This window comes from Nomascus leucogenys, chromosome 3 (assembly GCF_006542625.1).
Source record: "Nomascus leucogenys isolate Asia chromosome 3, Asia_NLE_v1, whole genome shotgun sequence".
NCBI lineage: Eukaryota > Metazoa > Chordata > Mammalia > Primates > Hylobatidae > Nomascus > Nomascus leucogenys.
Window position 1 is genome coordinate 78,478,665 of NC_044383.1, and position 17,427 is coordinate 78,496,091.

Consider the following 17,427-nt stretch of genomic DNA (forward strand, 5'->3'; position numbering starts at 1 on the left):
ACTCAGTTTTATGAAGAAGCATCAAATCCCCTTGACTGTGTTGTTTTCATGTTGTTATTTATTTGTTTTATGTTTAGCTTGCTTCCATCTATTTTTTTGATAAGAATTTGTTGCTACATTCTCCAAAATTGATTGGATCCCATTGCACTTGATGATTGTGCTACCTAATTAAATAAATAATTAAAAGGCTATTTTACCCTTTATATTTCCTTACCACTTTTCACGTGTTCCTCTGGTCAGGGTTTGTCTGAAATAATAGCTATCCAAATCAACATGTAATATCCTGTTCCCGATCTTTAATAAATTGTATCTAAATTTCACCTTGCTACCTACCACTGCAATTAATTTAACTTTCAGTTCAATCTGGGGCTACTGATTTTGTTTTCTAGATGGTATAGAACAAAGGTTGAATTGGGAGCTCTACACTACACCCAATTTAGAATTTAATTAACCACTAAAGTTAAAAGCTAGGGCAGTCCCCAATAAGCTGAAAGTAAAAGTCATGGCTGCCCTAAACCTGATAAGAAGGAAACTGTGAGTTTTAAATTGAGATCACTACCAGCATAGCCGTGGGTTTTGGCAGTGACAAACTGTAGTTACAGATTCCAACAGCCCCTGATGAAAAGCAGTTCTCATTCCCTAATGCTTTATGGGAGAGCTGCAGCTTCTTGGAATATTTTTCAAGCAGAAAACCATCATCATGACAACACTAGAGTAAAAGAGGGCAAAAAAAAATTTCTTTCTGGTAGGGAAATAAAGACATCTTAAGCTTGACTTCAAAAGCTCTCTACAGCAAACAGTGGCTGTGGAAATACCGTTTCATCTTTGCCTCTGGGATATTATTAAGCTTTTCTAGTTGCTCTAACTGCAGGAGAAGGGATTACAGAAGTTGCTGCTGTGTAGCTGCCTGCCATACAAATATCTGGAAAAGCTGGGATCATGGATTTGTATTAGGACCAGTGATTAGCCAACCCCAAGAAGCTGACCTGGTAATGAATACAGCAATACATTCCTTTTCACACCATACAAATAAAAACATGCAAGACACTTCCATTCCTTGCTGAAGTGTTAAAGACTTCTCTTTGGTCAAAGTTTGCGAAACACAAGTAGGGCTACTTCTAGCTGCACCTACTACAGCATGCATAGTCCAGTAATGCGATTCACACGGCACCAGTTATAGTTGTGTCAGCATTTCCTTGATGAATCTCTACCTTCAAAAGATTGTAGCTCCATTGTTTAAAAATCCACCAGCAGCTGCAATGACCCATGCAGTCCTGCTGTGGAAACTATACCGTATCATTTTAGCACAGAAAGTAGGAACCCAATAGAAATTAGTAACCAAAAGTATTTTTTATTATAATTTATTTTATTTGACTGCCCAATATGATTTCTTTCAAAATCATTTTTCAGCTGAATGTAACTAATGTCTATTTGATATGGATGGATTGCTCATTATCTTGAAAAAGGAAAAATAAACCAATTCAATTTTTAAAATAAAAGAGTATACATAAAGTACATTTAAATATATCAAAGATTTGTAACTGAGATTGAGTAAAATTTAGTTTCTCTGAGTAAATAATGGTAAACATAATGTGGCTAAGTCTCCTAACAAAATAAAATTAATGACGGCTACTAAATAATGACTTTATGCCTTTACAGTTGGTATTTTGTTCTTATAGTTTAGAATGCAAAAATGAATAATCTAAAATGTAAGGTGTATGCATGTTTATTACATCAGTTGTGGAAAATGCAATACTTTTAGCAGGTAAATTTATCTTCTTGGGACAAAAATGAGTCAGAACATACAATGATGGACCTAAAATGTACAGTCAAGATTGAGCCACAAGGTATTTTTAAACATAGAATGAAATTATTTTTAACCAACATTAACATTGCCTTGATTTTATTTGAGAAAAAGCTGCTACATTTGACAGCTCTCCTATAGATACAACTGATTGTAATATATTGTTGTTTTTAAAAGATCCTAATAATTTGCCCTCCACAGAAGAGGTTTATATTCTTCATTTTTCTATGTAGTTGAAATATCAAGAAATCATTCTATGATCATTTTCATATTCTATGCCTTGTCCAGTTCATCAGTGTGGTACATTAGTGCAGACTCACAATTATTATTTTCCTCAATTTTATTTTTCTGTGTCTCACCTTTTTAAATTCAACGTATTTTACAACATCTACAATCATTTTCTGATAATAGAGATTTATCGTAAAGGAAGATCACACAGTAAATCTACCTCTCCCAAATTTACACTGAAAATGTATGCTTTTAAACAAAGACTTAATAAGCATTTAGCCGACTATTGTATTTTCTTGTTTGAGGCTATCCTTAGTCCATAAATAGTAAGATCTGATCTTATAGATCAGTATATTTTAGTAGATATTCCATAGAAAGCAACAATGAAAGTTTTAATTAATCCACTAATTGAAGGAAAATTACATCTATCTACCCACCTATTTAATTTGAGAAGAATAATATGGTTCTACAATACAGCTTGAAATTAATGTAACAGTTTTAGATTTCATAATACTTCAAGTTTTAAAAATGTTTTCAAAATATAAAATTCAATTAAACAATCAGCTGATTTGGAAACATCTATTTAACAGTGGATTTTTAAAACCCTACTTAAATGAATTAAATAATATTGTGAAATATACCCATGTACCTTAATACTATGAATGTATCACAACAAGTGATTCAAATTATCACTTATTTTTAGTGAAGCTAAAATTACCTTTAGAATTTTAAAAATAGTTTGAAGTTCTGGGGTTGGTTCCTTTTTGAGAAGTAACTATTTGCATTCCATCTCTTGACATGAAGCTTTAAATATCAAAGTGCTTTGATGAATAATAAATACAAATATAAATGAATAAACAATCTGATGCCAGGAAAGAGGGAGATAAATATTCAAAGGAGGTGACTTTGTGTTTTGTTTGTTTATTTTATGATGTATTTTGCATTTGGCCTAGTCAACAAATAGATGAAAACAGAAAAATAAAATAAAATATTTACTATACAGATAAGCTACTCTTGTAGTTCTTCTATTTCCTGATGAGTCTTAGATGCATAAATCCAATATTCTGTTGTGCAGGATGGTAATTCTGCCTTGGCATTTTATTCTTCACAATATAGTAGGAGTGACCTATGAGTCGTGGGGTTTCCAAAATGGTTTTAAAAATCAGTCCTTATGGCAGAAGAAAAACAGTATTTGATTCTCCTGTGGCTGTTGCTGCTCAATCAAATTTATTGCCAGCTTTAGAACCTGGCTGGGAGAAGTGCTCCGTGCTGCTCCTGTTTCATTGATTCAGAAGTACCAGCCACAGGCAGCCAAGTTGGGGGGATTTCACATTTGAGGATCAAGGCATGGTGGCAAGTATTCTACCACTCTGAACTAGAAAACTTCAGAGAAACGTGTTTATTTGTATGATATGCTAGGAAAGCCAGGATATATAAGCAGATATATAGACTCCATCACTGGTTCCCTGTTTGGCTGGGAAGGTCATGAGTCAGGCTAACGAAATGTAAAAGGCAGTGAGTTGAAGTTTTCCTCCTGCTGTGATCAGATGCTCTTAGGATTCCAGTTAAGGTAATCTTTAAAGGGAACATGGCAGAGCTTTGGAAGCTTTTGGAAGCTTTGCAATAATGACCCACTGGTATCCCATAGGCTCATTGGAGGGGCCAGTATGAGCTAGCTGGTGGTCAATTTTTATCCTGCTATTCTTAGATACTCTAAAATTACAGACCATAATCTCTGAAGTAGGACTTTAACTCCCACCATGCAGAGGTGCCAAAAATAAGGTACAAACGAAGTTTTTTCAAAAATAAGATAGAAAGTACGTATATACCCATGTGTCTATAATGTTCCAAAGTCAAGAATGAGATATATTAAGATTATTTATAATTTACAAAAGACTTACAAATGCCATATGATTCGATTTTCGGAACAATCTTCGGAGTTCATAAGGAACCATTATAAACTACCCCTCCTTTAAAAAAAAAAAAACGAAACAAAAAAACAGAAAACAGAGTTTGTAAGGATTTCCTCTGGTAAATAAACGAAAAAAGCACAAGCTTCCAGGTCCTGGTCACATGTCTATGGCAGACATCAATACTCATGTTGTAGTAGAATCTCTACAAAATCCAGACTTTGTTCACACAAGCCTTTTCAGCACAGTGTTCAAGGCACACATTGGCAACAGAATACTTCACACAAGAAACGAAGCAAGTTTACTCTCCCACTCTAACAGACCAGTGAAAGACAAAGATCAGAGAACAGAATATATGACTCCAGCTTTAAATGTTTCCAGTAGTGGGATTTAAGGAGGACTTTATTCTAACCATAAGCAGATGCAATGTCAAATGAGTTTTGTTTTGATACATGGTATTCCTATGCATATCAATAGTTTATATATTATATTCAAGAAATAAGAGCAAATCAATATGAAATTTTTAAAAATCTGAGCACAAACAGGAACAAATTAATCCCATGTATTTCATATGAATAACACAACCACACTAAAGGAAGGAAAAGCAAAACCAAACCAACTCATACAAATAGGTAAATCAAATGAATGCATGTAACTTCTGAACACAGATTTTTAGCTGTAATAATCTCAGTCCAAGGGGATAATAAAACCACCTTCAAATCTTGAACTTTTTCCTGTAGTTTGTGTTTGCATAGTGAGGTGGATCTAGCACATCTGAATCTATTTTATGTGTATTGTCAGATTGAGTAAATGAGTAAGTGAGCTTGTGTTTAAAGCCTCAGTTCTCATTATCAACGAGGGAACATAGAAATACAGACCAGGAAAGGCATGCAGGACGTGGATTGAAATTGAAGGTATAAGTACGCACTCAGTATGCATACTCAGTATGCACACACATATACACATGCACAGAAATCTTAGTGCTGTGAGTCAAATGGGCCTAGCAGCAACGATATCCTGACAACAATAAACACACTTTTCATCTTGATTTGTAAATACGATTTCCCACTGAAAGGAACCAGGACTTGGAGAATTGACTGGATTCATTTCAGGGCTGAAAGGCAAGCCTTAAAAATGTTGTAGAATGTAAAAAAGTGCTCAAAATAATAATAATAGTGATAATAATAACAAAAAAAAGAGCCACCTGGAAGGAGCTACTAAATCACCAGGTTTGTTGAAAAGTTGTGATAATATGAGCATAAGCATAAATAAGTACAAAATGGAAAATAATCCATTGAATAAAATAGGAATTCTTAAGTTCTCGCTGATAATATAAAAATGATGGGTAGAGAGATAGATAATTGGAGATAGATAGGTATAGATCAATACACAGAAACACACCTAGATAAGAAAGGAGGTAAGCAGGGCTCTTCATTCCAGTAGAATGCCAACAGATAAATATGAAGGAAATAGTGCAGATAGAAAAATCATTATTTTCCCACCATTGTAATAAAAATTGTTTCTGTCAGGTATCATCAAAAGATGCTAAATACAGCCATTGAAGTTTACAAAGAAAGTACCTTTTTATAGATTAGTTACTATTTATAAAGGAAAACGAGATATTAATAAATGGACATTATCCAGTAAGGACCCAACCTCACTTTTCTGGGTTTGCACAATATTTAAGTGTTAATTAAATTGACAGTTTCCCAGTAGGCCCCAATAAATTATTCAGACCATCTTACTAGCACTTTTTAGAAGCCAATTTCTATTGCTATCTCATGGCTTCCCCATCTTAGCTTGTTTTGAATGACACAATTGTCCTAGGTAATGACTACTTCTGGGTTTCATTCACAGAGAAAGTCTTTATTCAACAACACTGAGTTAATTTTTCTGCAAGTCACTAAGAACACTTTCTCTGAGTGAAATATAAATAAACCCAGGAGAACCCACAACACAAACATCTGCCCAGGTTCAAGAAGTGAAACCCCTGTGTTTCACAAACTGTGGAATTATCATCATCGTCATCAACAAAAACATCACAACAATTAACCTGTCTCTCACTGTGTGATGAGAACTTCATATGCATTATCTAATTTAACATTAGATAAATGTGAATATCTAATAGAGGAATAATTTAACATTAGATAAATGTGAATGAATAGAGGAATTTGCTGTAACTTGAATTGCCAAGTTTAAGAATATTTATACATAGATTTCCTCCTGTTAGGGGTAAAAGTTTCCTCTACCCTCCTAGGGTTGCTGTCTAGGTCTGAAATAAAAGTTGACAAAGACAGATTAACAGGAGGAAAGCATAACAGATTTATTTAATCAGAGTTTTATGTGACACAGGAACCTTGAGATAGGAAGAGCCAAAGGCACTGCAGGGTGGTGGGGGTGGGGGTGTGAAATGCCAACTGTATTCTTTGATGAAACAGACTGAGTGGAGGAACCCAGGAAGGCCTATTTGTTCACATTCTTCTTAACCTGTCTGTGTGGCATTTCTTCCTACGAGGTGTAGGGCAGGACCCCTTCTGGAATGAGGGTCTTATGACCTACCATTGACAAGCTAGGTCAGAGAATTTCATTACAACTAGCTCTTACACAGAAGGGTGGGAGGAGGTTAGACAAATATTTTTAGGTTTTTATGGCTGGCTTTGGAAAAAAGGGGTTCTGGTTTTTATGACCCACCTTGCGAAGAGGAGTTCTAGTTTGTATGGCCTGCCTGGAGAAGAAAAACAAGCAGGAGGGCAGGAGAAGTGTAGAAAGATCTCTCTTCTGAGGCACTCAGTTCAAGGTACTCAGCATGCCACAACACCATACTTTTGGGTATCTTGCTCTGAGCACAAGCACTCTCCAAATTTTTACCAATTTAATCTGTTTGCCTGTGTCTTTACGCATAAATTTATTTTTAAAAAATGTTTTATCTAAGGAAACTACATTAATATTTTGGCATAAACAAACTTAAAAATTTATATGCAATTTACTCTATCTGCTGTACCTCCAAAGCAGTTAGCACTCTAATATCTAAACTCCAGTTCATTCCATGATAACTAAAGTTACATCCAAATGTTTCTTCGTTGACACAAGAAAGTTTGATGATTGAAAGCTAAGACGTTATTTTAACAGAGAACACACAATCTGGGCTGACAAGAATCATTTTTAACTCCATCTTTGTCAACTTTATGATTTTAAGAAAAGTATTCACCATCTTGAATCTTATTTTTCTCATCAGCAGAATTTTTATTTAAATGGAGTAGTTGTAAGCTGCCACCTTCGCAGAGCTGTTGTTGTATGGATCAAATTGTGGAGAGAATGGATGTTCAAGTTTTTATGAACTACAAAGTAATGGCTAATCGTTGGTATCAGCTGGACAATCATTTCAAGGATAATCACTTGTACAATTCTAAAATCATTTTACTAAATATCAGAAAGTCATACAAATCCCAAATGATCAAAATAACCTTACAGAAATTTGTAATGAATATCATGGCATGGCAACAAATTTGTACTGCAATGAAAAACCACAGAATCAAATACAATCTTAATGTGATGACTCTTTTCTACTTTTTTATATAAACGGCTTTGATTCTGGGAATATGGTGTTATATTTTCTTTTAAAAGGTATCAATATTATTATAGCATATCAAAACCTCTGACAGATTAAAGAAATTCTGACAGATCTCAAACACTGAATTACAAAACGTACAAATTTCCTTAGAAATTTAAATGAACTGTTAGACCTTACAAAGTGCTACATGTTAGATAATAAATAACTGAGTATGAGTATAAAGTACTTTAAATTTGGTGTTTTATATTGCTGAATAATGATAGATTTTATCAATATATTTTATAATAAGGGACCTACAAGTGAATAAAAACTCGAGGGTAAATATTTATATGATTATCAATTCAGAAGACATTTTCTAACATAAAAGCTATGTTGAGGAATGGAGAAGAAAGTAAAGAATCAAACAATTGCTGTAAATGATGAAATCTATCCAAAATCATATTGTAAGGTAAAGAATACAATTATGTAGTATTTTTAAAAATATAAACTAATCATAATTGAACACTGTTAATGCAAGTTAAAATAATTACTTAAGCAGTATAAAAATGACATGAACTTATTTCAGAGAAAAAATACAAATTATATATTAAAACCATGGAGAATATTTTAATCTTTCCTTTATTCACAAATTTTCAGATTGAAATCACTAACAGCTAGTATGGTTTACCACCAAATCTGCAAACATTTTAAAAGTCGTATTTAGAATGAGTGCACTGTAAGACTCATCTATTTACTCTACTGGTGAGAGTGTAAATTGGTACAACCTTTTTGGAAAGCAATTTGTCAGTACATACTGAGGTCTGTAAAAAGTTCATAACCTTTAATACAGTAATTTCTCTTCTAGAGCCTTAGCCAAAAGAAAAAAAATAATTAGACAAACATTTTAGTAAAAAGATGAAAATCATGACATAATTATAACAGCAAAAACCTATAAGCAACTTAAATGTCTGATGTTCAGATAATAATTCAATGTATTTTAGTGGAGCTATAGAAAAAACATGTAGTATGATTAAATGTAGATTCTTAAGCACTATTTAATGGCATGGGATAATGCTTATGATTTACACTTCAGTTAAAAATAAGAATGCAATTCTGTATCATCTATTTAATCTTAATATAATATGTAGAAACATTTATAACTTCAAATGCACAAATTTAGAAACTGATAAAAACATGTCAAAGTGATTACAATAATTTTTACATGATTTTATGTTTCTATTTTTCTACATGCTTTCAATTTTTTACCATGAGCATATATTTTTCTAAAAATTAAAATATATCATTATTATAATTATAAGTACATAGGTTTTATTGCATTTCAATCTGAGATTAAGCTTGCAAATCTGAATATTTAAATTTATAATATGCAAATCACCAAAAACTTTAAAAGTTTATACATATATACTTGAAATTATTTTGTATACAAGTACAAAAACACTATATTTTTAAATATCTGCTGTTTTACAAATATAACAGTTTTTCACAGCAAAAGGAAGATTTTTTCACTTCATGGCATACTTTTCGAATATTGTTTGATGATTATTTTATTGTCATTTTTCCTTGAATACTTGTTTTTACAGATATGGGAATGGCTACTGGACTAGACCTCAGTGTTCAAACATTTTGCTGTTTTTCACTTGCAGTTCCCAAGTGTAAATTGAAAGTTTCTAATTTCCAAGCAGCACAGCAATTGTATTCTTATCAATGTATCCCATAAAAATGCATCTTATATAGTATAACATGGAACTGCTAGAAATCTAATAAAAGAATGTGTCCATTTCTTAATTTTAGACTTGAGGAAAGCAAGAATAAAAGAGTTTCCCTCATCTTTTCTTTCTCTTAGATTTCCAACAACCCTAATACCTTTACTAATTATTTTTATTTCACATTTAATCATGTGAGCAATCTAGAACTATGTTACATTCTCTATGAATATACTTGAAATGGCTTTAAAACAGTTCTAGTGAGTATGACATTGTGTTGGTGAGAGTGGGATGGGGACAAAAAAGGCATTTTGGAACACACAGACAAACAACCACATCAATTGAATAACACACCTAAGGACTTCAATGAGTCCACACCTTAGGAGGAGGGATTTAACTTGAACCAAGGTGTATAAACTGGTCCCTAGAGATTTTACTTTAAAAATGCAAATCCAAACTTTTACTAATCTAGGTATAGAAACAACTGCAACATCTTTACTTTTGACTCTTGCTCTTTAAATCACTATGAGCAGATCATAGGAGAAAATAAGATAAGCTATAAAAGAAATAACTGTGCACATGTTTACTAAGCTGTTTACTCCAAGATGTCTTTATCCAACTCTACTTAAATTGTCTCCTTGCCTTGCAATGAAGGAGAATGAGAGGCCAGGTGAGAAGCTTTTACAATTCACCCTTCTGATGTTTTTCTTTTGTATGAGAATAATCCAATATAAGAACAAATGGATCAGTTAAATAGCTCACTATAAGACAGAAGAGAATCCTTACTACTAAACTTTCCCTGATCTGTTTTTCTAATTGAGAACTCTTGCCCAACTTCTAAATAATCACTGCCACATGGAATACAATAATAATAATAAAACATTGTCCTCAAAGAAAGCATGGAATAGAAGTAGAAGTAAAGAAGGGTTTTGAAATTATCTAATAATATTTATTTTAGAAAGCAAAATTACTCAAATATTTTTCTACAAACAATTAAAAAATACATGAAGCAACCTGGAAATCTCTTAATTATTTTCACACATACAAAGAAGTCTTTTATTTTCAATAGGAAATAATATTTTTATTTGTCATAGTTCATTTTGTGCTGCTCTAAAAGAACACCTGAGACTGAGTAATTTATAAATCACAGAAATTTGTTTTGAAAAGTTCTAAAGGCTGAGAAGTCTAAGACTATGGGGCTTGCATCTTGAGAGGGCCTTCATGCTGCTGCATCCCATGGAAGAAGGTAGAAGGGGAAGAGAGGGCAAAAGAAAGTTCAAGTGGAGGCTGAACTCATCATTATGTAAGGAAACCACAACCATGATAACAGCATTAATTCATTAATGAGAATAGGACACATATGACATTAATACTTCTTCAAGGTCCCACCTCCCAACACCTCTGCCTTGGATATCAAGTTTTTAACATGTTATCTTTGGAGGACACATTCCAACCATAGCATCAGTCTTTTCTCTGCACAGGGAAATGTACTATTATAAAGCTATGAAGGAATATGATCAAGAGTGGTTTCTCTGTTGCATTGACTGTCATATACATGCCCTTAGACTCAAGAGCAGAGAGGCTGATAGTTGGGCTCTGACGCTGAAGCACATGCCACTCAATATCCATATGATCAATATTGTGTGCTGTCAAAACAATCTGAATAGAGATTTACAGAAATGTAATATCGTGGCTGCTTTAGTTACTCTAGAAAGTTTAGCTTGGTGATTTAATATTCACTTCTCAGCTCCCTTATCTTTGTTTTTGGATGATTCTGGACATTCACTTTCTATCCACACACTTTGTGCTAATAGCCTCACAGAAAGTTGTCTCAGTATATCTGAGTTAGCTACCTAGGACAGGCTGATGCTACAGGAATACTTCTCTGAACAGAGAATTCTTATTATTAAATAGTCATGTAGACATTCTCTTGCCTCTCCTCCCTTCTCTCCCTCTCTGTCCACATTTGTAGAGTATTATGATGGTAGATCTCATTTACTGAAACTTTAACATACAGAAAATCTATGCCTGGCTTGCAATGTGGGATAATGAGAATTCAAGGTATTCTGTATCCACCAATTCCACGCTTGTAAGATTTTCCTGCCAACATGTTCTACTATAAATCTGCATCATGTGGAACCACAGTGTTTGTCTGTGACCCACTGCGTGGTGATATGGTTTGGCTGTGTCCCCACCCAAATCTTATCTTAAATGGTAACTCCTACCATTCCCATGTATTGTGGGAGGAACCTGGTGGGAGGTGATTGAACTGTGAAGGCAGGTCTTTCCTGCACTGTTCTTGTGATTGTGAATGAGTCTCATGAGATTTGATGGTTTTAAAAATGGGAGTTTCCCCGCACAAGCTTTTTGCCTGCTGCCATCCATGTAAGATGTGACATGTTCCTTCTTGCCTTTTGCCATGAGTATGAGGCCTCCCTAGCCAGGTGGAACTTTAAGTCCATTTAAACCTCTTTCTTTTGTAAATTGCCCAGCCTTGGGTATGTCTTTATCAGCAGCATGAAAATGGACTAATACGGTAAGTTGGTACCAGGAATGGGGGCTGCAGAAAAGATACCCGAAAATGTGGCAGCGACTTTGGAACTGGGAAACAGGCAGAGGTTGAACAGTTTGGAGAGCTCAGAAGATGACAGGAAAATGTGGGAAATTTCAGAACTTCCTAGAGACTTGTTGAATGGCTTTGCCTAAAATACTGATAGAGGTATGGACCATATAGTCCAGGGTGAGGTGGTCTCATATGGAAATGAGGAACTTGTTGGGAACTGAAGAAAAGGTGACTCTTGTTATGTTTTAGCAAAGAGACTGGTGGCATTTTGCCCCTGCCCTAGAGATTTGTGGAACTTCGAACTTAAGAGAGGTGATTTAGGGTTTCTGGTGGAAGAAATTTCTAAGCAGCAGAGTATTCAAGAGGTGACTTGGGTCCTGTTAAAGGCATTCAGTTTTATAAAGGAAGCAGAGCATAAAAGAACAGAACATTTGGAGAATTATAATGCCCTAGAAAAGAAAAGGCCTGTACTCCCAGCACTTTGGGAAGCTGAGACAGGTGGATCACGAGGTTAGGAGTTTGAGACCAGCCTGACCAACATGGTGAAACCCCGCCTCTACTAAAAATACAAAAATTAGCTGGGAGTGGTAGCACATGCCTGTAATCTCTACTCAGGAGGCTAAGGCAGAAGAATTGCTTGAACCTGGGAGGCATAGGTTGCAGTGAGCCAAGATGTTGCCACTGCACTCCAGCCTGGGTGACAGTGGGAGACTTCACCTCAAAAAAAAAAAAGAAAGAAAGACAGAAAATCCCATTTTATGAGAAGAAATTTAAGCCGGCTGCAGAAATTTGCATAAGTAACGAGGAGCCAAATGTTAATCCCCAAGACAATAGGGGAAATGTCTCCAGGGCATGTCAGAGGTCTTCACAGCAGCCCCTCCCATCAAAGGCCTGGAGGTTTAGAAGGAAAAACTGGTTTCATGCACCGTGCCCGGGATCCCCCTGGTGTGTGCAATTAAGGAACTTGGTGCACTATGACCTAGCCGCTCCAGCTGTGGCTGAAAGGGGCCAACATAGTAGAGCTTGGGCCATGGCTTCAGAGGGTGAAAGCCCCAAGCCTTGACAGATTCCACGTGTTGTTGAGCCTGTGAGTGCACAGAAGTCAAGAATTGAGGTTTGGGAACCTCCTCCTAGATTTCAGAAGATGTTTGGAAACTCTTGGATGCCCAAACAGAAGTTTGCTACAGGAGCACAGCCCTCATGAAGAACCTCTGCTAGGGCAGTCAGGAAGGGAAAAATGAGAGGGGCTGGGGGCAGAATGATGTGGTTTGGCTGTGTCCCCACCCAAATATCATTTTGAATTGTAACCCCCACAATTCTTACATGTTGTGGGAGGAATCTTGTGGGAGGTGATTGAATTATGGGGGCAGGTCTTTCCCATGCTGTTCTCATTGGTAGGGAATGAGTCTCATGTGATTTGATGGTCTTAAAAACGGGAGTTTCCCTGTACAAGCTCTTTTTGCCTTTCTATGTAAGATGTCACATGCTCCTCTTTACCTTCTGCCATAATTATGAGGCCTCCCCAGCCATGTGGAACTATAAGTCCAATTAAACCTCTTTCTTTTGCAAACTGCCCAGTCTTGGGTATGGCTTTATCAGCAGTATGAAAATGGACTGAAACAATGTTATAAACTGAGACAATGTTATAAACTGAGACAAAAGTTAAAGCTGAAAATGAATCATACTTATGCCAGTCCAGACAGAAAATCCAGGAGGCCTAGGCAATGGACAAGACCTTTACTCCCTTTGTATCCCATAAATAAAATCATTTTTCATGGCCTAATGACTTGGTAATACAGTTTAATGCATACAATTAAGTGACCAATAAGGATGTATTAAATTGATTTTATCATTTACCCTTCTTCATTCTTCTGATTTTTTTTTTCTACATGTTCTCCGGATTTACTATTTTCAACTTTGCCATGCTAAATGCTGTAAGTATGCAGCTTTCTATAGAAATCTTTGATCTTTTTGAAGAAAGAAGCTGTTGAAATTTGATGAATAATTAGCAAAAACTTGACAGCAATCAGTCAATTAATCAGAAAGCGTATGCCAAGGGATCATACTATGATAAGCATCAAGTGAGATAAAGAAAGATATATAAGGTATTGTCTTAAGCCTTTAAGATTTTACAACCACGTGAAAAGATAAGTCATATACATCTCAAATTAGCAGCATATGTTTGAATATTTACTTATTCAGTTGATATAGCTATTAAGAGTAAACTCGGAGGGTACAATACAGAAGTGCTACATTGAGAATTATTTAAAACATTTTAGTTTTAAATATTTAAGTCCATACCTCTCTGAACAATCTAGAATACTGATGCAAAGTATGAGTTCCAAACTGTTGTGAAAATCAATACACTTTGCATGTAAATTTTTTTTCAAATAATCTGTCATATCTTATGGTGAAGTATGAGAGGAGTCCAATACTGGTTCAGAAAATGTGTTGTGTGGATTCTAGTTTTGGAGTAGTGGTTTTTTTTCATCACAAAGCTCAGTGAATTTAATTAAATCTCAACTGCCTCAAAGCAATTCTTTTTATTGTACAAAATTGCACTTATGATTCAGATGGCAAAAACCATATGAAATGCTACTGTCTTTCAAAACAAGAAATTTACATATAGGCAATAAGTAAAAAGGTCCATAACATGGCCCAGAAATGCCACTTAAACTTTCTGATGGATGTTTTAAAATCAATTCAAGTCAATGTATGGTGAATTATGTGGCTGCCTTAGAGAGCCTATGTTATTCAAGCACCTAAAATGATACAAGTTATCTCAAGTGTACATATTCTCAACAACAAAATAGTCAGTGCATGTCCAGGTAAAAAAACTCTGAGAATATAGAAGTTCCATCATTCTGACAGATTTTTCTTTGTTTATGCTTTCATTGCCTTCTCATTCTCCTTCCCCAGTCTCAAAATCACTTAGCTTGAGCTCAATTAGGTAATTATCTAGTAAAAGCAATTGACCTAATAGTATGAATAACCAATGATTTTAAATGTCTGTGATTATCAGTGGGCATTTGTATGTGTGTGGATAGATAGATAGATAGATAGATAGCTAGATAGATGATAGATAATCTTAGCTGCCTTTATTCATTTTTTCTTTATTCTTTATAGGATATAAAGGTTTCCATTGGGAAATAGCCCCTGAATGTTCATATGGATGAGACTAAATGGCCATGTTCAACTATTCCTGTAGTACCGCTGTGATGTAGCCTGTCTGTTTAGAATATAAAAATACAGATATAGTAAACTAGTAACATGTGACACAACTAGACGCATGAATTTTATTAAAGCAGCAATGTCTATGGATTATGCTCACTGAATTTTACCCACTCTGTGTAGCATAATGCATGGCTTTTCATGCTATAAATATTTTATTTAGCATTTTTTTAATAATAATTGCCTACATATAACAAATGGTAAAATTAAAAATAAAATCTCCCACCCACCAGAGAAAAGAGTTTGCCTGGTGGTATAGTTCCTTACATCTACATCTATATCTGTATCTATATCTGTATCCATATCTATATCCATCTAAATCTATAGTCTCCTTATTACCTTAGCCTTATAAGGCAATCCTAGGATACACACTTATCATTATTACCAAACTGAAATCACAGTTTTATTTTTCATATTCAGTCTATTGCCTTTTTCATATACTTAATTGCACTGTTTGTTAAGGATGCCATCTTTCTGCAAGTGAAACTTCCCCAATCTGTTCTCCATTCACATCAATCATGTGAATTTTCATTGATCATCTCTTTTTCATTTTCTCAGACTCGAATGGATTTTTTAAAAACATGCTTCTCCAGATTATTAGCTCAATTTTCCTAAATGATTAATGCTTTTCTTTATCATTTCAATTGTGGATTTAAATTCTGCTATTCTTATTTTAGTTTCAGTTTCAATGTCTAACCCAGGTCTTTTTTCGTCTCTGCTGTTCTTTACATTTTCATCTGTTTTCTTTTTATCATATGATATTCTCTATGTAAGATTTTCAGCTCCTAATTTCCTAAAGCGGCATGATTTTATATTGTATTGATATATTTTCTGTATTTTTTTAGCGTTTATGGTAAATGACTATTGCAGTATGCTATTCCTGCGAAAAATCAGAAAGATGTTCCTTTGTGTGTGTGTGTGAATGTTTACAAGTGGTTGATATGATATTTTATATTTATTTATTACCAAAGGAGAATGTTACCACTAACAAGGCATTCCCTTCCTTTAAGGTTTTGTGATCAAGAACAACAAGAAGGAATCCAATCTTACTTATAGGATGTTAGAAATTTTTTCTAATTTTTATTTTATAATTCTTCCTTCTCAACTCCCTTCCATTTTAACCTGTCTCCCATAATGATAACAAACTAAAGCCCTTCGCCAATGTCAAGGTCATTACAAGACTGAAAGAGAAAATAAAGCCAGTCAGTGAGAAATTTCTTTCCAAACTGGAGGAGTTTGTTTTTGAGAGTTTCACTAGTAATCTTACGTTCTTCTTATTGGCTTTGGGTGTACACAAGCACTTAACATAAGATTGGGGTATTCTTAAAATCTTAGCATGAAAACAATCACTTATACCCACCCCAAAGTTTAATTTTTTTCATAATTGATAATGTTATAAGTTCGTTTTTAAATGAAAATTTTAGTGGTAAGATGTGACAGACTGTTTGAGACTGCTAACCAAATGGCCTTTTGGTCTACATGTTTTTACACATTTTTAAAAAGATTTTACTTTTTTTACTTTTATTTTATAAGGATTCACTCAAACTGAAGTTTATAAAATCTGTACTCTATGAATAAAATAATGTTTGAGGAATTACTAAATATATATTACAGAAAAAATAATAAACATCCACCATGAAATGTATATGTATATTCTATACTTATATTGAACAAATATCTCCTACTTTAAATACTTTAAAGCCTACAACCTGCCTCTATTTTCTGAGTGCTGTTTTGTGTGAAATTATTTTCTGTCTCAACGAATCAAATGAGTATAGGATTTAAACTTATGTACATATGTATATAGGAAGAACAAGATGAGTCTTGTGTTGATATCTCAGCATTTCCATGAATTAGATGGATAATCTTCATTTATCTTAGCCCTCTCAAATGTACAAATACTTTTTTTGTTGTTGTTTTGAGACAGAGTCCCACCCTGTCACCAAGCCTGGAGTACAACAGGGTGATCTCAGCTCACTGCAACCTCCGCTTCCCGGGTTCAAACAATTCTCCTGCCGCAGCCTCCCAAGTAGCTGGGATTACATGTGTCTGCCATCATGCCCAGCTATTTTTTGTATTTTTATTAGAGATACGGTTTCACCATGTTGGCCAGGCTGGTCTCAAACTCTGACCTCAAGATCCGCTCACCTCAGCCTCCCAAAGTGCTGGGATTACAGGCTTGAGCCACTGCGCCTGGCCAGAAAACATTTTCTAAAAGATAAAGTGAGAAAATGTTCTGTATGTATTAACCCCTCTCAGGTTCCCTTTTGACATAAATGTGAATGTCACAATATCTCTAGTGTAATGAAGTCAATTGCCCTCTCTGACTAAAGCATCTCAGAGAACATTCTTGCCAAACTGTTTTATAATGATTTTAACACAGGGCTAACAAACTGACAATAAAACAACAGTAATAA